Genomic DNA, 25,613 nt, shown 5'->3' with positions numbered 1-25,613 from the left:
TTTCGGAATGTTTTTGTCTGGTAACGTTCAAGTATGTCAATACTGGGATTGCATGCTATACTCCACAATTCAAGCTCGTAAGTCCAAACAGGCTAAAGTCCAAACGGGTAGGTTTAGTTCGAGTAAGACAATTTTAGTCCAGACGACCCCAGTTCCAATGAATCAATTCCAGTCCAGGCGAGACCAATCCAGTCCAGTCCAAACCAAACCAAACCAGTCCAGTTCAAAACAAACATATCCATTCCAGGTTACGGTCTGGAGTGTACTATGCTACGCCTTTTGGCGGATCCGATCTTCGCATGTCACTGAGGGGGAGGGGTTTTAGTCGGCGAGAGCCCGATACTGCCGTTCTGTGCGAGCAGACAGCAGCTGGTAGAGCTTTCCTCTTTTTCGGCGAAAAATCCGTCCAATCCGCCAATCCGTCCAATCAGATAGTTTTAACCAACTTTCTGATGTAATTCAATTCACAAATCTTAACCCCGCCATTAAAAAATGTTTTTTTTTATCTCCTAACCACCTTTTGCTGATCACATGATCCTTTTTTACCCCCGCTATTTTTTTTTTTTAATTGTACAATATAATTTGCGCTTATTGCAAATTGCACTAGTAATAACTTGTTTAATAGTTTGAAAGTTATCTAGCAATCTACGTCACTTGTTTATTTTTTTGATAAGACCAACGACGAATTTGTATAAATACCAGCCAAATTTTCACTGCAATTTTACCTCGTTCTACCTTATCAGCCTGGTGAATTCTGATCTACGCTATATTCATCATCATATTCAGGTGAGTGTGTCGATTTTTATCATTATAAATAAATAATAGTTATAATTAAATAAAAATAATAATAAATACAAAATTTAAATAAAATACAAATAAATAACAATTATCTTTAAATATTAAATGCATTTAAAAATATTTACGCACTTTATTAAGTTCTCTTTTCCAGTTTAATTATACTTTATACATTATTTTATTCTCCTGCTTAATTCCAGTTTAATTATGCAGTTTAAATAATATTTATAAGCAGATTTAATATTTTAGTTTCTATGTAATTGCATGTAGAATTAAAGTTAATATTTGAAGCGGTTGTTAAAAAATTAATATGTTAAAATAAATAGTAAACAATAAATATAAATAATAAATGAAATGCGAAGTGATTGTTGTAGATGTTTTTTCGACTTTTAACTAATGACTATGGACTTAAAATATTAAATGGATTTGAAAAATATAATTACGCAGTTTAAAAATTAAATGGAATAAATACACACCTTAAATAATATTTATAAAACTAGATAATGTTTGTATAATTACGCACTTAATCTATTTTTATTTTTCCAACCTAATTCCAATTTAATTACTCGGTTTAAATAACATTTATATTAGTTTTAAACTGGAAATAAAATTAATATATGATATTTGTTAGAGTTAAACTGAACTAATAATAATTAACTGATAATATTATCTTCTTTACTGCGAAAATAATTACATTTTGTTATAGTGCTAGTCCAAGTGATTTTAAATGTAATTATGCGTTTTATGTATTTATTTTTCCAGCTAAACTGCAGTTTAATTACGCGCTTTAAATAATATTTATACCAATAATAAATATAATTAAATAATTACGCTCTTTAAATAATAGTAAAGAATAAATAATAATTATGGTCATAATTTTGTTTTCTTACAGTTCTTATATAATAAAGTCTACTATTATTGCAACATCAAGATCCGCGACAACCAGTCAATAAGGTGAGAACAGTTTTTAAATATCTTATTTTAAATGAACGCATTGTGATCTATCTACTAATACCACTAAAGAAAAATAATATGTATTATGAATTTTGTAAGTTGTGCTGGAAAAAAAAAATTAATTTATTCGGTATTTTTCTTTTCCAGACTGAAATAATAGAATCGAAAATACCATCAGTAAAAACAGCTTGCTGCTTAGGAGTATATCAGATGATTGTTTCGGTAACTTAATTTCATTTAAAGAATTTAAATGTAAATCTCAATCTGCTGTCTGTTTGTCTATTTTATTGCTTTACAGATGGCACAGGATATATTCGATTCTGATGATCGTTTGAGAAATTCATCTAGGTAATGTTACATAATGATTGCTCTTCAGATTTAGATTGAAATAGCGTTTACCATCGACTTATCAGCCTCCCTCATCTCAAAACAGTCCGCCTATTCGTCGGGCGAAAAGAAGATTAGATTTTGAATCCGGTTGCAGTGAAAAAGAACTAGCTTCTTCAGGTGCTACGACCGCTCAGGCAGAAGCTTTTATATGAGAAGATTGGATGAGGATTTTGAATCTAGCAGTGACTATCATCCTTTGGCTATTGACGGATGGAATCGAATGTTAGATGCAGTATGCGTGTGTAGAAGCTAAAAAAGCATCAAGAAATAATGCAACTTCTCAGGCACACGGATTAAATTACACATGCGCACTATTAACGATATAACGATGGAAGTAACTTGACCCGTAACTTGCCGTCTGAGGTAATGAAAGCAAAAATATTTATCACCAATTTAAAAGGAAATGTCGTTTCTTCCTTGCTTGAAAGTTTTTCTTTCAAAAACCGAAAGAGCATAATTTTTAAATTTTGTAGTAGGTGCGGGTTATAACACCAAAACATAATATGGACTGCATTTAAGAGAGAGAGATTTGACGATGTGTAGTTTTTGTAAATTAAATTGAATTATGTGTATTACAAACCCCTGCGAATATTCGATTTGTAATTCATGTAAGAAAAAAAACATTCCACCAATCGGATGTTCAGTATGTGAGGTAAAATTTTAATTTTTAATAAGTGGTTTTACTTCCTTGTACGAGTGAGTACAAGAAAGTACTGTAATCGCGAAAAATTTCGGTTTTCAGATTTCAACGGATTTTATACGTACGTGTGTATTTCGCGTAACTTCAAAACTATTAGCCGTAGAATGTTGAAATTTTGGATTTAGGACTGTTGTAACAACTAGTTATGCACTTTCCCTTTTCATTGCAATCGACTGGATCAAAAGTGCCCAAAATATTTGGATTTTGGACTTTTTTAATTGCAGTAATAAGCCCTTATTGAGAGGTTTTCAACGATATATCATAGGTGGTATTTATTTTCATTGGTTCCAGAGTTATAGCCTAATAAAATTTTAATTAATGAATTATTTGGATCTTACAAGGGGAAGGCACATCAGCGAGAATCCGATTTCATCTCCTTTTTTTAACTTTTTGTTTAATTTAAATATATTGATCTATTAATAATTATTAATCTGTAATCGTGAAACGATTTTTACAATAAGTAATAATTCAACAATACCAACAAAATAAAAGAATGAAAAAATGTAATAAAAAATATATCCAATTTAATAGGCGAACAAGGAAGTCATGTGGTGTCCACATCAGAATATTTATAATAAGAATGTGCATTTTATTTTGTCTTTTCTATTTTTCTTTCTTTTTCAGCATGGTAGCAGACTATCTGACGGTGTGTACCACGTTCATGTTCCCGACTTTATACAAAGTTAATGTTCAGCGAATTTTTTTTATCGTTAAGGATGATAGAACTGAAATCGATGAAGAAGACCAAAGTCTCATCGACTTTACCGATGAAGAAATCAAACAAATCTACTATGTAAAATATATCAAATAGAAGATGTTAGAATAGTATTTATGCTAAGTGGTCACACCTTTTGTCAGAAATGTTCGACTGGATTATTTACAAGTATGATGAGGAAACCACAAAATCGGTATCCGTTTTGTAGGGAGATGATTGATTGTCTTAACCGATAAAATTCAATGAAGGTAAATAAAATTCAGAAGTTACAGTGTATTACTTAAAATCGATAATTAATTTAAAACTGATAGAAATAAGTTTTTCTGATTTTCAGAAATTTCTAATCCGTTTTGGAATTTACAACATGAATGCGGAAGTAAAAGATAAGCTTTAAAAACGATAACTCAATAGTAGCCGTTCATACACATATAATTGATTTTAATTAATATTGTTATTTGTTTTATTTTAAGATCGATTCGCAAACGAGAAGAGTCAATATAGATGAAATGAACAGAAAATAATATGTTTAAGAAGCAATACGATTAAGATGGAACTGGAAAGATTAGAGTTTGACTTAAAACTTTATGGTATGGTAGTCACCACAAAAATATTGTCTAAGAAATGCTTATCCCGTTTGCGGCGCTAAGCGAAAGGTTTATCGCACTTCTGATCAAAATTCTGAATGAATGCGGTTTAAATCGAGGTGAAGACTATGGAATCTTATCATGTAAGGAATGTGAATTGAATGTAATTTCTGAAACTAATTTACTGGATTGCAAATTTGAACAAAATTCTCAATCGTATGTGTAAGTTACTGATGAATTATAGGAATGTCAGATTACTTTTATATATGGGGCATTAATATCATTAAATTTTCAACTTAAAAAGTCAAGCGGGTAAGGTTGTAGAGCAAGGTTACCATCAGCATCTCGAGATTTCGCCTAATTAAGGTCTTATTTTTCTTAGGCACATTTGTTAACAATTAAAAAATAATAATATTTGCAAAAAATTTTCAAAATTGCACCCCTACTGCAAAAAATGCTCTAAATAAGTTAGTGGCTAAGTGGGTGTAGTATGTCATTAGTACTCCCTCTCACCACAAGGAGCCCTACTGTAGCACTGACGTACAGATGCTGTAGTCGGATCTACGTTGTGACGTCACAGGTGAGTGGTACAGTTAAATAAATTAATAATATTTAAATCGTAAAAAAGTATTTAAAATAGCCCCTAATACCGCCACACCCGCGCGAATGAAATACGGTATGCGCGCCCGTTTTAGTTAGAATCATTGAATTAAGTTAACAAAAAATATTATATTTAAATAAAATGATACATATTTTAAATTGTGTTTATAAGTCGTGAATCTCAGAAAAAAGCCGCGTGGCGTGAAATTCCTGACTGTGCTGTCAAATTTTTTTTTTGATTTAAAATATATTATCAGAAAACATTTTTATATCTATTTAGTTAAGCAAATAAGTAAACGAAAATAAATAAGTGAGGCCTTAGGGATAATAATAATAATAATAATAATAATAATAATAATAATAACGATAATTCAACTTTAAAATAAAAGGTTTTTGCCTTATAAGACAAATATAATCCTTTAAACAGTGCATGTGTACCACTTTTTTTAATGACAGAGAAATCAGATATCGGCCCCAAGCAGTCTGGCAGAATTTTGTTGAAAGAAGTAAGTGATGTTTAAGGATGTTGCTAAATTGCTGGAGGTCAAACTGCAACCTACGAATTTTGATGTAAGTATATTAACAGGAAGGAACAAGTTGTTTAACAGAATTTCAATTTTTACAACTCCTGCTGCATCAAAATTATTTTTTATTATTTCTACTCGGATGTAAAAAATAAAATTAAATCCTTTCCGTTCTAACTGTTAGTTAACAACACAAGGAATTAAGCAGTGGTAAAAACTAAAATAAAAATAAAATAAAACAATATTTTTTTAATATTTTTCTATATTAAATGAATATACCAGCCTACTTTATCAAAATATAGCTCTAAAATTCGTCTTCAAAATTAGCAATAAATTTTGAAAATTATAATTATGATTAGAGATAATTAAGATAATTTTATTGAGAAATTGTAATTGTAATTTTTAAATTACAACCTTTCAAATTTTTTCTAGTTTAACCTATCCACTTAAAAAATTGTTTATCTTTTTATAAATTTAAAACAATAATTAAAAATTTTGTAAACTCTTTAGAAAAAAAATTAAAATAAACATAAATTAAGAAAGAAAGTAAAACTAAGAGTGGTAATAAAAAATAAACATATTCAAATATTCCATTTCACGAAGTGTTAACTTTCAACCTCTATGCAAATTCCGACATATTTTAGTGACATTTTGCCAGATTATTTAAATTTGCGCTCAAGTATAAAAAATTACACAAATCATTGTTAACTGATTTCAGAATACAAGGATTTCACAATTTTTCAGTACATATTATTTTTGTTTCTTATTCCTTTCTGTACAAGCTCAAGTCTTACTTATCATCGAATGGACCGGTTTCAAATATTATTTTTAATTTCCCGGCGAATGTAGCCAATATAGCTACATTAAAGGAAAAAGTATGGTGATCATGTCAAAAATGGGGTATGGAGGTTTTATTTTACGTTTATGTCCAACTAGTTCATGTAGATAAAAAAAAAAAAAAAACGTATATATGTATAAGTGCATACGATGTACGTGTGTGTCGCACTGCTTTTGGCTTTACTTCTCAGGATTGACCGAACCGATTTTCTACAGATTTGGCTCAAATATTTTTATAAATTGGGCAATGATCATATTAGTTTTTTTCTCAAAATTCGATAAGGGGATGGGAGATATAGTGAAAAAAACAATTTCAATCATCTTCAGAGGCATTTTAGAAAAAACTTTATTAAATAAAGCCAGTTTGTTACCTACAATGCCATATATAAAAAAAAATAAAAAAAATTTACGAAAATCAATCCATCTCTTAAAATTTATGTTTTACCTTCCTTTGCTCTGTCTCCCTTCCGTTTAAATATTTTTCAGAAATTCTTTGAAAATTTATAATTCATATATAGAGTTATCAAGAAATGTCTACAATTTTAAATTATAGACCCCGGACCTAAAATGCAGAAAAGTTTTTTGAAAGATTTTTATTATTTTAACCTTTATTAAAAGATGTGTTAGATTTAGAGGAAACTTTTTACTTAAACAAATTTTATAAATGAATATTTTTAGAAAAAAGTCTATCTTTTTTCCTACTTCTAAAAAAATTTATTTTATTTTTTATTTTTTGGCTCAAAATCTTTTAATCTTTATTATTAAAAATTTTGTTTTGTATTTTTCATCACATAAAAAGCTATTAAAATTAAAATATTACAATATTATATTCCGGACCCAAATTAAGAAGTGATTTTTTCATTATTTTCGTAATTTCGTATAGCAATGTAAAGAATAATAAAGTTATACTATATCGTTTAAAAGTTATACTTGACCGGCGTAGCTGGAAGTCATGCAATACTTTGCCAGCTTTTTTTATTTTGTAAAGAAAGTTCCTTTGGTGGTCTCGTACTAAGTTTATTCCAGATAACGTAAGTGGAATACGTTTTTAAACTAAAAATTTCACAGTTAACATTAATGAATTTAAAATATTTTTAGATTTTTTTTACCATAATCGTTGTTTACTATCGCACTTGATGTTTAAAGAATTTTGTATGAAAATTCAAGAAAATTATCTGTAAAACAAGGGTAAAAAATATATATATCCAATTGCCAAGATACCCTCATTAGTAATCTCTTTGGTTATTTTTCTGTATTATTTTTCTTATTTTGATCAAGATGCCAAATTTCTTGTCTTTGACTTTCTTGCAAATGGGGTTTTTCTATATAATCAGCTTATTCTTGAATCTACCCATAATTTAAATACGACTAAAGAGTTTAAAATTAATTTTAGAAAATTAGAAAAAACAGCCTTTAAAGAAAACTGTTTTAAAGTGTAAAAAATAATTTTGCTTTAAATTTAGACTATTTAAAATCGGGGAAAAATTAAGGATTAATTAGTAGCTGCCAGCCTACTTGCAGTCAAAATGTAAGAAAGAGTTGAAAATAAAGTACTTTAAAATTTTCACGGTGTTAAGTTATTTCTAATATTTTTTGATCTTTATCAAACTACCATAAAGAGGTGGAGCAAAAACCCCTTATTTTGTCAACGCTGACAAATCTTTTACAGTATTTAAAAAAAATTCTACTGGACAGATCGGGCTGATTTTCCTTTTATTCTGCTCGGAATGGCCTATAGATATGTCATCAAGCGTTATCGGACCCCAAATTTGAGTCTCCTCTGAGAAATTCTCCAAAGATTCTCTTTTATTCCTTAATCGAGGTAATTTCTCACGGGAAAATCACTTTGAAGGTCCGTCCAGATGAGTTGGAATAGGTTTTTAGCACGCATTTTACCTGTTGTAGGAAAGGAAAGAGAAAAAAAGAGGGTTGGGGGTAAGACGAGTTGTCTCATCCCCGACCCAATTCCATAAATAGAATAACTTTTTAGAGCAAAATTTTTAAAATATGTAACATTAAGATGTAAATAATGACGTTGCGGAGTAGCAAGGAGCTACTAGTCTTACATTAATTAGTTGATTCCGTTCCATCAGTATGTAACATCGGTTATATATTCGGGCGATTTCTTTCAAGAGTAGGGAAAAATAAGTCTAATTTTTCTGCTTTTTTCGTCATTTATCGTTTTATTTGCCAGACTGGATTAACCAATTTTTATGAAATTTTGTACGATGTCTTCTGAATACGGGACGTTGATGCCATTTAATTTTGGTTACAATTGATGAAGGGGGTTAGGAAGATACCCTGGTATCATCAGCACCAAGATATCTCGAAATTTTTTCCCATCTCTTAAAAGAATAGAATAATTTTTTTACGTAAATCATTACTTGCATAGTAACATACATTAATGCACTATTTAATTTTCCTCCTGAGTTGCACAACTTACAGATCGTTACCTGCAAAGTTAAACTGCTCTTTGCCGACTTTTATTTTGTTTGTTATTCATTAAAAAAAAAATATTTTTCTTTAATAGAAACATTTGTGGAGAATGGAAGAAAGGGCAAAGAGCAAAGAGAGATTGAAAGATAGGGCACACTGACTCCTACTGATTATTCTTAATTCACATGTACAACACCTATCCAGAGATAGATAAAATCTGTATAAAAACGTTTTACTTAAATGAATTTTTCTAGATGTCACTTTTTATACCGATTTAGTTATCTTTAGAAAATTGTCGTTATTAAATTAATATAATTAAGAATTACTAAAATAGCCTGTCGGCCGCGTGGAATCTTTTTGTTTAAACAAAAATTACTAACGATATTTCAGACTATTTGCGTTTATTTACAAACCGTATCGTTTTTAAGGAGGATCTTAAGTATTTAAATACTTCTGTGGAGTATAGGCGGGACATTTTAACTAGAAATGATTAACCACCATTATCGATTGGCTTTCATCAGTTACTTCTTAATGCAGAACAAAGATCGATAAAATTTCTTTAAAATCTTATTGAAGGACTACATTTGAAGAGGAAAATTTTTTTCTTTTTTTTTTGTTTAGCATTAGTAGATCATTTTAACTAATAATTTAAAATACAAAGAACTTTTGATATAAACGGTTACTATGGGTGGTGCTTATTTTATTTAATTCTATCCTTATTTTGTGAAATTAAGGTGGAGAAATTACAGAAATGTTGAGAAAGGCGGTTGACCTCGATAGCGGATTAGTTGTTATCGATTAACTCATTAAGTACAATGATAAATAAAAATTTCTTTGAAAACTTACCGGTATTGGTTGAGTGAATTTTATCAGGCTCAGTTTTTTTTTTATCAGACTGATTCCTTACTAATACAGTATTTCAGCTCCCAAAAGATAGCAAAATAACAATACCTGTTTCTAGCACAACAACAGAACGATTTTTGTGGTGCTCTACATTATACTTCTGCCTACCCAGAAAAAAGCTTTATTACGTTACTATTATTAATAAATACCCAACCATATCAAAAATCAAACCAATTTATTTAAAATTAAATAGAAAAATAATTCTTCATAAAAATAATACTTTGTAATGATACAAGTATATCATCATGCATACTCATTTAACGAGTTACACATGTACATAAATTATTTTAAAAATAACTTCATGAAAATTGTTACTTTGTTCTAATTTTATTTATTATCTTTATTTAATTGCGTTATTACTATTATTTATTTTATAATTATTATTATTAGATAAAAATATTAATTGTAATTTTTTTCTATTAACTTTTTTACAATTTTATGACCTATTCTGATCAATTTTTTCGCATGGTTTTCCTTGATTCTTCCAAGAAAATGGTGGATTACTTCGTTCTGTTCCTGTAGAAAGATAACTCCTACTCATTATTGACGTGATCTATAATATACTGTTAAATTAACGTAATGTTTGAATAAAATATCTATCTTCTTATTAACAATTTAACTGCGATTTATGAATTTATATTAAGAGACAATCAACTGTATGGCAAGGGGTTCCGCCCCCTTGGACCCCGCCGTGTTCGATTCTAATGGCTGTGAGAATAATACTGATAAATAACAATTATTCTCTAATGTTTTCCTCGTTCTTGACGTAGAAGCTCTGATTTGCTCCTGCTGTAGACGAAGCTCGAGTCTGTGCATAGCGCTCTCGTTCAGCGGCTAACCGAGAATCATGCAATTCAGCTGTTTCAGTCCGTGATACTCTCACTTAACCGCGATATTCTCATTCTTTTAGCTGACTTTGAATAATAAGAAATATTACTTCTCTTTCTTGAAGGTGTATTTTTTACTTTACACAATCCAATATCGATAGCCAATGTAAACAATCAAAACTCATAAAAGTTCGCCAAATATGCTATTTTAAGCTAATTACAATAGTATTTATTATTATTATTATAGTATTATATTATAGTATTTATTATTATTTTTGTTTAATTAACAAAAATAATATTAAATATTTTACAGATTAGGTTAGATGATTTGAGTATAGATCTGAACTCGGAGATCTTATTCTGTTACGATGGTAACACAATTATAATTAAGTAAAAGGGTTAATTTTTTTTTTGTAATGAATTTGTTTAATATCTTAACCTCGATTAGAAATATCGTGATAATTCTAATAGCAGATAATGACCAAGCAATTAAGTTTATGATACGTCCGGGAGGAAATACAACGTTTCAGTTCTAAGTCCGAACTAGGACTTAACAACCATGTGAATCAAAAACTTAGCCTTGAACCTCCTCGACAACAGGAATAACGTTAGAAGATTAAAACGTCTAGATTTAATCTTAGCAAGTTAACTTAAGACGATTAGCGTCTTAAGTTAACTTCAGCTGTGTGTGCTGTGCATTATCTCTTCGATTTTCATTTTCAAATTTATTGTATATTCTTTTTTTTCTTCTCATTGTATTATTGTTTTTCTTGCTGTTTATGACTTCTTCTATATTTCTTTCTCTTATTCTATTGTTGGGTGTTAAATTTTCATAATTACTTAATGTATGTGCTGCTGTCACAAAAGTTCTTTGCAATATTTAGTGTGTCATTTTTGAGGAGTTTCGTTGGGAATTCCTTATCATGTGATTTCCAATTTACTCAAGGTTAATACTAATGTAACCGACTGTAAATAAACTTTGGAAATATAAAAAAAGAAATTAATATTAATTCAGATCACTATGTAAAATTGATAAGATTTTTCACATTTTGAATAGATAGAGTGTAATTTTTCTGGATTTGATTTTTATATTTATTTTATTTATAATAATATTTTTAAATAAAAATAAAAATATTAGAATATAAAAGAATATTCTTTACTAATCTGAAAAATAAAAAATCTGATGTGGACATCACATGATTTCTTGTACACCTATTAAATTACATATGCAAATTTTAGGTAGATTTCAAAAGAAAGCTAGCTATTGCAATGGGTACCATGATTCGATTTCCGGAAAATTTCGACATATCTTCGCGTTTCACATCCACCAGATCCCAAAATCACCGTCAGTTCAAACGTTTATATATATATATATATATTTCACTTTCTTGTGAACAGGATAATTGCCGTAATTTTACGCTAATCACTTTCAAATTGATACATAGAATATAAAGATCCAAAATCTCAGTTGTGTTTGTTAATGGTCAAAATCGGACCGTGGGGTTGGAAATAGGGGGAGGGAGTTTTTCGAAAAAAATATCGCTATAACTTTTTATTAAGTAAACTATCGAATTCGTTTAAAGTTCCTACTATTCTTTGGATAAGGGCCTAAAACTTATTAAAGTAATGTTTTTTGATATCACCAACCATTAGCCCAGGGAGTGGAAAATATGAGGTTTCGAAGACAAAAAAAATATCATACCTCCCTTAATAAGCACAGTATCGAATCGGTTTAAAGTGGTCGTTAATTCTCTAAAGATTATCTAAAACCTTTGTTTGAAACAATTTTTAATATGACTAACCCTTACGGCAAGGGATGACAAAAAATCGCTGGAATTATAAGAAGATGGGGTTTGTCGTATGGTAAATATGTGAAACCTTTTTTCATATGCAACCATTGTCGTATTGAGTAAATCTGAAGTTTTTCTTAACTTTAAGGTGGAAATTTTTTTAATTTCCTACTTAGCAACCTCCGCCTTCTGGCGTGCTGAAAGGGATTTTTCTTAAAATGAAAAGTATATAAAATTTTATTCCATTAATAACTGATGATTTTTTTTAATGGTTATTGAATTATTATTTATCGTAAAAATCCTTCTACAATCAGAGGTTAATAATTATTATATTTAAATTTAAAAAAAGGTAAACAAAGGGATTCGATTCTGATTCGATGTGCCCTTGTAAGATTCAAATATTTCATTAGTTAAAATTACAAATTTCATTTGGCTATAACTCTAGAACCAATGAAAATAAGTACCACATATACCTAATAAGTACCATATATCGTTGAAAAGTTCTCAATGATGGCTTATTACTGCAGTTAAGAAAAAGAGCAAAATCCAATTTTTTTTTGGATTTTGGGGTTTCTTGGACACTTCTGGTCCAGTCGATTGCAATCAAAAAGGGAGGTGCACAACTAGTTGTTACAACAGTCCAAAATCCAAAATTTCAACATCCTACAGCTTATCGTTTTTGAGTTATGCGAGATATATACATACGTACGTACACACAGAAGTCACGCCGAAACTAGTAAAAATGGATTCAGGAATGATTAAAATGGATATTTCCGTTGAAATCTGATAACCGAAATTTTTCGCAATCACAATACTTCCTTTATTTTTTACAAGGAAGTAAAAATATTACTCTTCGCGCAATGTGGCAAGATAAGTGGACGGCTACGGTAGATACCAAACTCCGGCACATTGAAGATTCTGTGTTGCCGTGAGATTTCTCATGCAGGAAAAATTCTTTGTGAGGAAATCCGTCTCTACCGATTGCGGATAAGACACACGGGAGCTATTCACAGGTATCTGACGTCAGCAGTAAACGCACCAACATGCATGCGATGCAACTGCCGCTTGACTGTGCGCCACATTCTTGTGGACTGCATAAGATATGCCGCCTTGCGTTGTAAATTTAAATTGTCCAGGGATTTTAGTCAAATTCTGGCAATAATAAAGAAGCTTTAGATCAAGTGTTTTTATTTACCCGGGGTGCTAATATTTTTTAATACTGTTTATCAATTTTTTTTTAGTGGTAGTTGTATGGTTTTTAACATTTAGTTAAGTTTTTTTTTGTCTTTGTTTTAATATTTTAGTTTGTTTTGTTTTTAAATTTCTGTTTTAAGTTTCCATTTTGTTTTAATTTTCTTTTTATTCTATTTTTTTTGTATTTACGTTTCATGTTTTGTTTTCTGAGCGTTTTTTCTTACATTTTTAATAGTGAATTTTTGACTTAGTTTTTAAAACACATATGTCGTGTTCAGGCGATGATAACGCAGAAATGTTTTCGCCCAGAAAAACCAAAATAATTTAAAAAAATTAAAAATAGTAGGTTATATTAACTAGCTATTTTCTTTATTATTATTATTAAAATACAAAAGATTATTCGTCCTTGTTGGTTTCATTTGAAAGAGAAGGTTGTCCATGAATAATTGGAAAACTCACATAACAGTCAACGCCCTTATGTAACATGAAGTATTTTAATATAAAAACAAGAACAAGTTATATATATATATATATATATAAGATGATGAATGTATTCAATTTGTTTTGGTTATACTGCTTTACTAAAACTGAAACTGTTTCTCTGGTAAATTATAGACACTATTTCCTTTTGGATAATGTGTACTGTATTAAATTGTATGATTAAAAAGTACAGCCTACGTTACCTGGATTCGATCTCTAGTGGCACCTTCTTGTACCGTTACTGGTATATTGGAGACCGTTCCGGGCACTTATTTTTTTTTTATCATTTACTCACTGATGCGGTTTAATCCGCGTAATTATTCATTTTATTTAACGGATGCTGTAATATTAAACTTGAGTAAAAATTAAAAAAAAAAAAAACAATAATCAAAGCAATGCTAACATTTCTCATAACTGCACAAAATAACTGGATTTCTCGGCTGCTAATTGATTTTTGGATCTATTAAAAGAAAATTAATTAAAATTCAATATAAATTTTCCATTACTTTTGAGGCAAAAAGTTATGTTGTTAATTAATATAGAACTTTTTAATATCTTATCAGTTCAAATTAGTGTCGAAGAAAATAAACTGATTGTCTCGTCAATTTAAGAACGATTATTGTGATCTAATCTAAGAAAATTTACGTAATTTTCAATTTTTAACGAACTTATTCTATGACCCTTATAAAATATGAAACCTTACCGTAAAGTCCCTTTTTATTAAATTATAAAATGGGGATTCCCGTACGGAGTCCCCATTAAGGGAAAACTTTTTTATAATTTCTTTTTTAGGATATATCTTATAGTTTTAAACGATCGAAAGATATGAATATAAAAAAAAACAACAAATATCCTTAAAATTTTCTTAAAAATTATTATATTAAACAAAATTGCATCCCTTTTAAACGATTTTATTTTTGTTCAGATGTTTACTTATTGAAGGAGAAATTAGCTGAAAAAATAAATCTGACAATAAACTATATACTTTCCTAGAATTGGTTATTCATTCTTATATAGTGGAAAAATAATTATGCATGAAAAAAGTTACATGAGAATTATCCTTTTGGAGTGGAGGTAATCTATGATGAAGTTTTATTGTAAAATTATCATTATATACCAAAAAACATTTTTAATTCAAAAAATCAGTATTTTTTTTAAATTTTTGTGCTCTCTTATCTCCAAAATCACCTCCATGAAATTTTTTCATTTTTTTACGTTTACTGTGTTAAATAGAAGAAACTAAAAAAATTCCACTCGATTAAAAAACGTACAATAAACGATTTATTTTTTGGGGTGGGGACTAATTATGATGAAATTTGATTGTAATATTCATATTATTACTAAACCTTTTAATACCATTAATAGTTTAAATATACCTAAAAGAGCTATGAAAAATTCAAAAAATTGATATTTTTAAATTTTGATCGGCTCCTCCACCCTTAATATTTCCTCAAAGCATTTTTTCAGTCGCTTGCACTACTATTATGCTTAGGAAGACATTTAAACCAAAAATTCTGTTAAAAATATGCAATAAATAAAAAGATGGTTTTTTTCGATTTTTGAGGAAGGAGGAAAATCTTAAGGGAAAACTTTTTTAAAAAGTATAAAGAAAAGCATAAACTCATGGATGATTATATAAAGTGGGGTTGTTTAAAAAATTTTGAGACATTAACTACAAAACCCACACTTAGTTTTTATATAAACAATGGCCTAAATAAAAACCATTTCATTAGCGTAAAGGCAAAATCCTCGATAATGGCTTCGAAAAGTAGCTGTGCTTTTTACTTTCTTGTACAGTACAAGGAAGTATTGAATTGCGAAACAACTCGGTTTTCAGATTTCAACAGAACCATCCAGTTTAATCCAGCCGGAAATCAATAATTTAATTTTTAATTAACTTTAATTACTTTTTTTCAGATATATTTAAGAAAAAACCATCCCAGAATCCATTTTGACTAGTTTCGGCGTGACGTCTGTACATACGTACGTACGAATGTATCTCGCATAACTCAAACAACGATTAGCCGTAGAATGTTGAAATTTTGGATTTAGAACTGTTGTAACATCTAGTTGTGCACCTTCTCTTTGGATTGCAATCAACTGAACCAAGTGTCCAAAAAAGCTCAAAATCCAAAAAAAATTGGATTTTGGACTTTTTCTTAACTGCAGTAATAAGCCCTCATTGAGAGTTTTTCAACGACATATCATAAGTGGTACTTATTTTTATTGGTTCCAGAGTTACAGCTAAATAAAACTTTAATTAATGAAATATTTGGATCTTACAAAGGAAGGCACATCGATTTGAATCGTGGACTTCACTCCTTTTTTTATTTTAAATTTTTTAATTTTAATATATGAATTTATTAATAATTATTAACCTCTGATTGTAAAAAAAAATAACCAAGAAACAAAAATATGAAATAATATCATAAGTTATTAATGAAATAAAATTTTATGTACTTTTTTTAAAAATAAATGTGTATATGTAATTTAATAGGCGTACAAGGAATTCATGCAGTATCCACAACAAACTTTTTTTAAAGTGATGTGACTTAGGTAACTAAGTCACATCACTTAAGTAATAAATATTGTGGGAATGACGTATAATAGACAGACAAATAGATTAAGATGTGGTTAAATTGTGATCTTCTCTATCAGGTAGTTGTTGAATGACAAGTGGTATTATTGCGAAGTACTTTTATGCGATTGTTGTTCTTTCTTTGAAGTAGTTTTGTCCATATTGAATCTTGTGTAGTTAAATCAATTTAGTAAATATTCTAATGGTGTACTATGTTAAGTTTCACGAATGATCGTGTGTTTTGTTTTGGATTTTATTTTAATGCTAACACTGTTTAATCTGTAACCTTTTTAAAATTTTTTTGTGATTTATATTTTATAAGAATCTTTTTTCATGCATGTTAGTCTGATAAAATTAAAAAAAGAATTCATAAGAAAGAGTAATAAATATTAAGTTTAACGAAGTTATTATTATCTTACTTTGCTTTATTTTTAAACTTATTTATTATTTTCTTTTTATTACTTAATGCAAAATCCAATATTTATCTCTTGTCCTTGAAAGTTGAATGAAAGTTGAAGCAGTATAGTTTACGTAATCATTCACACAGAACTTACTAAGAAAACATATTTTTCTCCACAACGTTAAACAGCTGATAATAATGCATCAATCTATTTAATTTAATTTTTATAACATCAGTCCAAAATTCGAAAACAGCTATCCCAAAAATCGAAAACAGCTATCTTTTAATCTATTGCATATTTTTTAACAGTTTTTTTAATGTATTCCTAGAAATAGTAGTAGTGCAAGCGATCCCAAAAATACAATGGAAGCAATAATAGGGGTGGGGGACCGGTCCCCCATTTTAGTTAAGTTTAAAAATATCGATTTTTTTTTGATTTTTCAGAACTTTTAATATTATTAAAAGTTTAAATAGTAAACATTTATTATTAATATTACAATTAAATTTCACCATAATTCACCAACCTCTTCCCCTCAAAAAATAACTCTTAGGTAACTTTTTATTGGTCGTTCATTTTTAGTGGTTTTTTTTTTTTTAGTTTCTTTCATTTAACGTGCTGAACATAGAAAATAAAAAAAAATTTCTTAGAAAGTGATTTTGGAGGTGGGGGAGTAAAAATAATAAAAATAATAAAAATATGGATTTTTTGAATATTTAAATACTTTTTTGGTTTATTTAAACATAATTTAACAATTAAATTTTTTCATAAATTACCTCCACAACAAAAAAAGAAATCTTATGTATTTTTTTTGTGTATAATTATTTTTCCACTACATAAGGATAAATAACCAATACCAGGAAAATATAACAACTTCATTGTCAGCTTTTTTATTAATAATCTAAGATGCTTGATCAAAAATTATATTAAAGGTTATATACCGCTTTTTATAATAAAGGATTTCTCATCAAAAATAAAGCTTTCGTGGAGGTTCGTTTTCCCCATTTCTGTATGTATACTTATTTTGTAGCTTGAAATATAATGGTGATATACACAAGAAAGTCGGGTGTCCTAAGTTGATATAAACATATCCTAAGGACTTTCTTCAAGTCCTTCGACTTTCTTCAAGAAAGTCGAAGTTTGACTTTCTTCAAACTTCGTATGAAGAAAGTCGGATGTCCTCATAAGTTGATATAAACATATCCTTAACAATATTCGTACGTCAGGTTTCTTATGTGTTACCAAAAACGATTGAAGGATATCCGACATGGTTCACATGTAATTCTGGTAGGAGGTGTTCTTATGAATAATAAACTTCTCATGCCAGGCCTACTTATACACAGTGAGGAGCAAAGTAATTTCCATTATCGTCTTCATTGAGTTAAATATACAAATGCAGGTTATATTCAGCATGACAAGTGAAATCTTTGGTTCGTCAAAGAAATTAGTTGTTTAGTAAATATCATTACTCTAAAATAAAGAAATTTGACTTGTTCTTCTTGGAATTAAATACTCTAAGAATGATTTCACAGGTTATAATAAAAAAGTGGAAAAGCGTAAAGTACACAAAAAATAATTTATGTAATAAAACAGTGCAATGAATATATACAGAATGATACTAAAGTATGGACACGGATTTATATTTCATAACTGAGGGATACTAGGAGGTAGAAACAAGTACTGATCTACATAGTTACAAAACTTCCTATTTTATGGTGTGTTTGGAACTTTTCCCGTCATTTTGAATCAATTTTTTTTTAATCGGACGGTGGACATATGATACATGATTTTAATGTAAACTTTTCGGAGAAAAACGATAGTGGAAAGCGTTTATCGATTAATGCCTTTGTTTTCGAATTATAAGTTATAGGTAATCGTAGTTACAAAAACGGAAAATCGCGGTAGTAATAAAACGAGGTAAAACGCCCCCTAGTAACTTTTTTTATTTCGTATTACCTTCAGAATTACATCTAGTAACACACTGTAAATAGTTATTGTTGGAAATAATGGCACAAACACTAATATTAACAGACGCTACAATAATAAATAACACTAATAATAATAATTAATCATTTGCAACACAACTTCAAAATAAATAGTTAGATCAACTGATATCATTTACTTTAATTATTATCGCAATATTTAATTCTAAAATTTAATTAAATGTTTTCGGTCGTAAATTAATTATATAAAAATTTAAAAAGAATATCAATCTATAAGAAATGTTCAAAATGCTTTCCTCTACAGCCTGACAGTATGCTAACCTTAAGTAACATTCCATTACCATTTGTTTATGTTTGATGGTATTGTGATAATTAAGTAAATAATATCAGTTGACCTAACAATTTAATTTGAAGAAGTGTTGCAAATTATTAATTATTATTATTATTATGATTAGGGTTATTTATTATTGTGGAGGCTGTTGTTAGTTTTTGGGCTATTAATTCCCACAGTAACTGTTTAAAGTTTGTTATTGGATGTAATTCTGAAGATAGTACAAAATAAAAAAATCCTACTCGGTACGCGGGAAGGCGAAGGTAGAGAGAGTTTACCGGTGCTAATTAGGGGATAAAAAAGATTTCCATCTTAAAGTTAAAAACTTCAAATTTACTCAATATGACAATGGTTACATGTGAAAAAAAATTTCACATGTTTAGCATACAAGTCCCATTTATTACAATTCCAGCAACATTTTAGTCATCCCTTGCCGTAAGGGTTGGTCATATCAAAAATTGTTTCAGAGAAAATTTTTAGATAATCTTTAGAGAATTAACGACCACTTTAAACTGATTCGATACTGTGCCTATTAAGGGAGGTATGATTTTTTTTATCTTCGAAACCCCATTTTTTCAAACCTCTGGGACAATGATTAGTGATATCAAAAAACTATACTTTTAGGCCGTTATCCAAAGAATAGTAGGAACTTTAAAACGAATTCGATATTTTACTTAATAAGAAAGTTATAGCGATATTTTGTTTTTTCAAAAAAGCCCTCCCATTTCCACTTTCATGGTTCGATTTTGGCCGTTAACGAACTCGACCGAAATTTGGGACCAGGTATTTTTAAGGAACAATTTGAAAGTGATTGGCGCAAAATTACGGCAGTTGTTGTGTCCACAAGAAAGTGAAATACATGTATATATAGATAAATATATATATAAACTTCTGAGCTGACGGTGGTTTAGGGGTCTGGGGGATGTGAAACGCGAAGATATGTCGAAATTTTTCGGAAGTCGAATCATAGAACCCATTACAATAGGTAGCTTTCTTATGAAATCTACCTTAAAGTTATTACGGGGCGTTTTTACTTCATTTTGTTATTACAGCGATTTTTCCGTTTTTACACTTTGATTGTTTATAGCTTATAACTCGAACTCACCGGGTTGGTCTACTGGTGAACTCGTCATCGTAAATCAACTGATTTCGAAGTCAAAAGTTCTAAGGTTCAAATCCTAGTAGACAGTTACTTTTATACGGATTTGAGTACTAGATCGTGGATACCGGAGTTCTGTGGTGGTTGGGTTTCAATTAACTCTACATCTCAGGAATGGTCGACATGAAACTGTACAAGACTACACTTCATTTACATTCATACATATAATCCTCTGAAGTAATGTCTTACGGTGGTTAAACAGAAAACGAAACAAAAGCTTCTAACTCGAAAACAAAGACATTTATCGAGAAACGGTTTCTACCATCCTTTTTCTCGTAAAACGTTATATTAAAATCATGTATCACATGTCCACCTTCCTATTTAAAAAAAAAAATGTTGATTCAATATGGCGGATAAAAATTTCAAATACAAAAGTAGTTCTTTTGTAACAACATAGATCCGAGCTTGTTTCAACCTCTTTGTATCCCTCAGCTTTGAAATATGAAGCCATTTCCATACTTTAATATCACTCTGTTCACACACACACACACACACACACACACACACACACACACACACACACACACACACACACACACACACACACACACACACACACACACACACACACACACACACACACACATACACATACACATACACATACACATATATGTATATATATATATATATATATACACATACACATATATGTATATATATATATATATATATATATATATATATATATACACGAGTATATACGAGTACAAAACACTCATTCAATTCAGAAAAAATTATAAAGTACTTCGCAAATACAAAAAGACCCATTGGGCTTTTAAGAAGCCACAGAATAAACTGAATAAGCATTTTATACCTCTTAATGTTATTTTTTTAGCTGTTACTCAACGTAATTGTATAATAAATAAGCGGTTATTATTGTTAGTTTTTATTTTTTTTTAATAAGCCTAACCGATAATATGACTTGTGAATAATTTTTTTTATAATTTAACAATATCTGTTTTATTGTTTTTTTTAAATTATTTTCTTTATTAAATAATATTAAAACATCGGACCTTGGATTTTAAAATTAAAAAAAGAAAGCATTAAAAAGAAAGTAAAGAAGGCCAATCTTGATTTTCAAAATTCTGATTAAAATTAACGATTGGTTTTTTATATTACTAATAGATTTTTGAATTGCAAACAAAAACACATTTTTTATTTACCCGGCTATATACAGTACACTGTATAATGCACAAATCGGGCAAATTTTGCATCAGGGTATTTGCAGATGTTCCAACAAAAAAACTCAATTTTAGTATTGAAAGATTCCGAAACTGAATCTACTATGTATACGTACTTGTATGTTGGTCTATTTTTTCCTTGATATCTCCACATCGTTTAGATCGATTTAGATGAAATTTGGCCCAATGATTTCTGTGCGTAGGCACATTTTTTTCGCTTTTACACTTAAAACCCAGTCTTATATTAATGATTTTCAAAATAATATGCCACTCTCTTATTTAGGCAATTTAATTCAGGGATGTGAGGTAATTTTTTTTCGCCAGTTATCGTGTTGCCTGATATCTTGGATCGGATCAACTGATCTTTATTTAATTTTATGATTGATATGAGTGATTTAAACGGGGTACCTACAAGTTGCTCCGCATTCTCGCAACTCGATCTCCATACTTTTCCGTTAATCCGTATAACCCTCCACCATCACTCTCTCTTCCATTATCCTTTGCACCCTTTCTCTCCACGTCTTTCTAGGTCTTTTTTCTTGCTCCAGGACAATAATCTTATAACCTTTTTGGGCACCTTTTTTCACTCATCCGTTGAACATGTCCGTACCAAACTAATTATTTTTCTTCGATTCTTTTTAATATGGAAGTAATAGTCTACGGTGGGATTTGAAAATTGCTACTACGATGCCATCGGCTTCACCGGGAAAGTTGTGCAACTGTTTTCCGGTTTTTTCAAATAAATTTTATATAAAATTGGCAAGTTTATTCAGGGTTTACAATCATTGAAATCGGCCAAAGCATTTTCGAGTTTCAATGAAAAATTTCAATACCAACAGTTTGGTATTCGGTTACTTGCTTAGAGTGTAATTACATGTTTTCATTGATTTTATCTATCTGATTATTGATAGATTGTTGTTACGTTCCTATATACTCATTTGATTTTATCGGGGTTTAGACAGATATACGCTGTCAAGGGATGTAATTTTCTTCATAGCAATTTAAAATTCCAACCAAGATAACGGTTTTAATTTTGTTGTCGATGAGATTGTGACTAAATTTACCGAACTGAATTATATAGAGGTGCATACAGATTGAAAAAAAATTATGAACAGAGAACAGTAGAAATACAGATAATAGTAAAATTTTCCTTGACGGAAAAACAGGATACATACCGTCGTAGTCTTGAGCCGTAACGACTGACACCTGTAACAGAGAGAAACAAAGTGCAGAGGTCACCAACACTGATAATAACAACAATGGTATAGTATATTGCAATGTTCCTTCCCTGCCGTGCTATCCTGTGTTCACTCAACCCCGACTTACAAAAAATAAAACCACTATTTTAGTCAGCAGCTGCTGCTGCTACTGCGTATTCTATCAGAAAAAAAAATACTTGCAAATATCATCCTGATTGATTAAAAAAAATCTAGATATCTTCCTTTAGAAATACTAATTGTTAATTTTGTCTTCATATAAAAAAAGATAAAAAGTTTTACTATAGTTGTAATCTGTATAAATTGATTTACCCGGCGTTCATCCCGTAACAGAAGATTTTGTTGTTACTTAAATATAAACGTGAAATATAACCACTTCCCACACATCACAGTATCTTAGAAAAAAACCCCGATTTAAAAAAAAAGAAGATAAGGTTTCTAGACACTTCACAAACCAAATCTCAAACTTTACCAAGAAAGTTTCTGCATACTCTCATTCAAGAAATTCCTTAAGTTCAATATATTAGATGCCCATCTTCCCGTAATTCCTTGGGGAGATCGAATATACTCGTATTTACGCAGAATCGAATCGGGTGCAACGAATTATTGATCGACGAGTTTTCGTTGACAATCTTCAAATAAGTCTTGTATCAATGTAGTAAATTGTTTTTTTCCTATAATGAATTTTTGTTATAATTTCTTTTAAAACAATTTTTAAAAACAAGTGTGCATTATTGAATAGCGACTGGAGTAGGACAAGGGAGTACCCCGCGGGCCTAAGTCGCTCTGATCGGTTCGTATTCAAATGCATGGGATCGGGGCGTTCCGTTGACGGTTTGCGGGACCCTCAGGGCTGAGATATCGTAGAGCGAAGGACAAAGATTACTTGTCCGGAGCTTTTTAAGCTAGGGTTTCGGGGTAGCGTCCTGGTGGGACGAGTTAGGGGGCAGGCAACTGCCACGGCACACGGGGGCGACTGAAGGGATGCCTAACGGCGATTACTGGTTGCCTCGCGGGTGTATAAAAACTGAAGGAAAAAAGTAAACTACCAGAAGTGTTGTTATCGCCTGACGACACAGTCAATAGAATATTTCCACCTATGAGAACATTTAAAAAATTTTGACGAAAATGAAAGGGGATAAAAAATAAATTTTGAAAAATATAGTACGCTAAATAATACAGTATTTAAATAATGCAAAAGTTATGCGAATATATTCAAGTAGTTTAATCTAATGTAATATACGCATTAGATAGCTGATAAATGATGTAGATATTACAATATCTGCCCACCGACCAGAAAATGTTGAAAGGTAAAATTTTGAAATAAAACACTCCATCAAACGAGAAACATATCGTGTAGATTTATCCAACTGAAACATAAACCGTTTAGTCAGATCTCCATTGAAATAGGGATAAATCAAAAGTTAACATTCAGAATTAAATTTAAAAAACACACAATACGTATTCAAAATTTCAACAGGAAAGTTTCTTTTCTAGACTGTTGTCACACTGCAAAACAATCGTGATTGCAGTGAATTATAATAATAATTCTACGGAAAGCAAAATATCGTTTCAAACTTCCAGTGCTTTTTCTACTGGACATATTCGTAATAAATTGTGTAACTAACTAGAAGAATGGGTAACCAATCACAGCTAGAAAATACACTAGTAAGAAAATTTGAATTGAGGATTAGATAACTAAACAAAATTTCATAGTCAGAGCATAGGCTATTTGTTTAAGAGTATAAACCCTAAATAAAATAAACCTGCCGGATTGGATATAAAAAAATTGCAGTCCATCACAAAATTTGATCAATGCACCGTGTTTATTGGTAAATTAAAAAAATTATTTCATTCCAAATTAAAAAATTATATTTTCCGACAAAACGTTTTCGTGTTTTACTCCGTTTTTTTAATACCTAATAGAGGTCTGGGACCACTTTTACTCAATTTCTTAGATCAAAAACCAGAAGGAAACACCAAATTTACCCTTCGATTTGTATTCCAAGAATTTTAGTACGATTTAATTTCACAGAAAGAGCAGGTAGGACGTCAAAATGTTTCATGAGCCAAAACTCGCTAACGAACCGTTTTCTGACCTTTGTTTATATGAATCTTTTTTTTTTACTTTTTACTTCCTTGTATGAAGTAAAGGAAGTATTGTGATCACAAAAAATTTTGGTTTTCAGATTTCAACGGAAATATCCATTTTGAACATCTCTGAATCCATTTTGATTAGTTTCGGCGTGACGTCTGTACGTACGTGTGTATCTCGCATAATTCAAAAACGATTTTGTATTTAAGACTTTTGTAACATCTAGTCGTGCACCTCCCCTTCTGATTGCAATCGACTGGGCCAAAATATCAAAAAAAGCCCAAAATAAAAAAAATTGGATTTTGGCCTTTTAAATCCTTATTAAGAGCTTTTCAACGATATATCATAAATGGTACTTATTTTCATTGGTTCCAGAATTATAGACAAATAAAATTTTAATTAATGAAATATTTGGATCAAAGGGAAGGCACATCGGTTTGAATCAGACTTCATCTCCATTTTTTTAAATTCAAATATATTGATTATTAATAATTATTAACGTCAGATTATAAAAAAATTACGATAAATAATAATTCAATAATAACAATAAAAAAAAATTACAAAAAATATCAGAAGTTATTAATGAAAAAGAATTTTATGTTCTTTTCATTAAAAAAAACAACGTGTTTATATAACTTAACAGGCGTACAAGGAAATCTGTGGCGTCAAGGAAATCTGACGTGGGCACCACGTCAGATTTTTTTTATTATTTTTGGCTATAGAATCATCTCCCGAGAGACTACCATGCAATTTTGCATCATTCTATAAATGTGTATATTACACCAGGTCTTATATAAAAACAAATTCAGGAGGTTATTTTAAAAATATCTTTAAGGAAAATCAACTAATTTTTAAATGATTATTTACTAGTAATATTGATTTTTGGTTTTATTGAGAATCAAATCACTACGTTTGGTTTCACTGGCTTTAAATAAAGAATCAATTTCTTAAGATTATTATTTTTTAATATTTAACTACA

At 29.7% G+C, this 25,613-nt stretch overlaps 1 protein-coding gene across 1 annotated transcript in view; it reads right to left on the bottom strand.

The window, feature by feature from the left end:
• The window catches only part of LOC142326626 (uncharacterized), a 75,163-nt gene extending 52,643 nt beyond the window's left edge, over window positions 1-22,520 (bottom strand). Inside the window, exon 1 of the mRNA XM_075369222.1 lies at window positions 22,498-22,520. The gene's annotated coding sequence lies outside the window, so the exon portion shown is untranslated. The remainder of the gene's footprint in view (window positions 1-22,497) is intronic.
• Window positions 22,521-25,613: the final 3,093 nt, after the last annotated feature.

The sequence above is a fragment of the Lycorma delicatula genome, chromosome 6, assembly GCF_047948215.1.
Source record: "Lycorma delicatula isolate Av1 chromosome 6, ASM4794821v1, whole genome shotgun sequence".
NCBI lineage: Eukaryota > Metazoa > Arthropoda > Insecta > Hemiptera > Fulgoridae > Lycorma > Lycorma delicatula.
Note: the sequence above shows the minus strand (reverse complement) of the source record. Positions and strands in the feature narration are given on the sequence as shown.